We start from the raw sequence: 2,003 nt of genomic DNA, 5'->3' as shown, positions 1-2,003 counted from the left end.
ATTTCGATTGTCAAGGCCAATTGTCGCGGCCGATTGTTGAGGCCGATTCCGATTTCGATTGTTGAGGCCGATCCCGATTCCGATTTCGATTGTCGAGGCTGATTATTGAGGCTGATTTCAATTCCGATTGTCGAGGCCGATTATTAAGGCCGATCCCGATTTCGATTTTGATTGTCGAGGCCGATTGTTAAGGCCAATTCTGATTCTGATTATTGAGGCCGATTCCGATTCTCGAGGTAATTTCAATTGTTGATGTCGATTGTATAGGCTGATTATTAAGGTTGATTCTGATTTTCGAGGCCAATTGACAAGGTTGGATATCGAGGTCGATTGTCGAGGCCCAATGTGATGTATATGTGACCCATATTTGGGGCCCATTGTGATGTGCATTTGGCCCGTGTTTGAGGCCTAATGTGATGTATATACGGCCCATATTTGAGGCCCATTGTGATGTGTATTCAGCCGGTGTTTAAGGCCCAATGTGATGTATATGAGGCCCATTGTGATGCATTTGAGGGCCAGGCGATAGAGCCCATTGTGATGTATGTTAGGCCCATGTGAAATGCCCATCGTGATGTCTATTAAGCTCTTGAGTGAGGCCCATGGTGTTGTATATTTGTCCCTTGTGTGAGGCCATGGGCCCACTATATGTTAAGCTCTATGTGGGCCATTCCTTGGGGGCAATATTGGTTAAATGTCCACATTGTCGAGGTCGATTGTTGATGCCAGTTATTGATACCGATTATGAGTATGTGACAGCATAGCATCATGATACATGCCCATACACATCATCTGCGTGTTTGTTATGAGATGTGGTTGACCATTGCGTATGTCATTGGGCAGGTTGTTATGAGACTCCCTGATGGGCAGATGTTATCTCACATGAGCATATGGTATGTGCAGGATTGATGCATGACTAGATTGTATGACTCATACATCTTGCATTGTGTGTTGTGATTACTGTATGCTTTAGTGACATCAGGGCCGTAGCCTACACAAGCATATCATGGATGGCCAGATGGGACACCGGAAATCTGTTCTTAGCATCGGGCTGCCATAGATAGCCATGGGTGAAAATCCCTAAACCTATGAGGCCAAAAAATGCCCTAACATCAAGACTGAGTGGATACATGAGTGCCCGATGCCGAATACCAAGAGGCCACGTCTCCCATTATGCCGTGGTCGGTTGGGAGGGGGTGTGGCCTTACCCGCCCGAGAGTAGGGGGCATAGCTAGGTTGAGTTTGACCAACTCATGAATGGATCTACTATCGACGTACCGGGTAGATATTGGCTGACTACTGGACAGGCGGATAACGAGGTCTCTTCCACTTGCATGGTCGCGCGTTAGTGGGCGGCGATTTGCATGTAGAGTGTTTACACGAATCTGAGCCACCTGTTCCTCAAGAGAATGCAACCTCTCAGCGAAATCAGAAGGCTAATAATCAGGGTCAGCCTCAGAATCTAAATCGATCTCATCAAAGATATCGTCCATGTTTATGTCATCAGGAGGTAAATCGCCTTCTTCTACATTTACTGCTTCAGCTCCACCACCACCCACATTGACTTGACCATCAGCCAACCTCAAATTCATCTTGTTTATATTTGAGTTGTTGAAAATTAGGTGTTGAATAGGATCCTCTCCAACAGGCATAGCTACTAACATATGGGTGGCCAACACATTCATAAGATATGCAAAAGGGATATCACTGTGTCCAGGATGGAGACAGAATTGTATGATGGAATGACAGATTAAAGAAGGAAGACAGACATTGGTACCATAAATAATGGAATGCAGAGGTGAGTTCGGTTTTGTTACCAGAACGTGGATAAAGATTTGAAATAAATATCCCATGAAGGACCCTGTATCTGGATAACAAGTACTTTGAAGTAAGCGCATTCCCATTTTGACTCCATTACGCATCTATATTACATAATGCTCTAGTAAGCATACATTTTTCTAATTCAGATGGATTAGCTACTAGAGTGCTAATTGGAATACCTT

Source organism: Magnolia sinica, chromosome 2 (genome assembly GCF_029962835.1).
Source record: "Magnolia sinica isolate HGM2019 chromosome 2, MsV1, whole genome shotgun sequence".
Classification (NCBI taxonomy): Eukaryota; Viridiplantae; Streptophyta; class Magnoliopsida; order Magnoliales; family Magnoliaceae; genus Magnolia; species Magnolia sinica.
The sequence above is the reverse complement of the archived record's forward strand: the minus strand, read 5'-3'. Positions refer to the sequence as shown.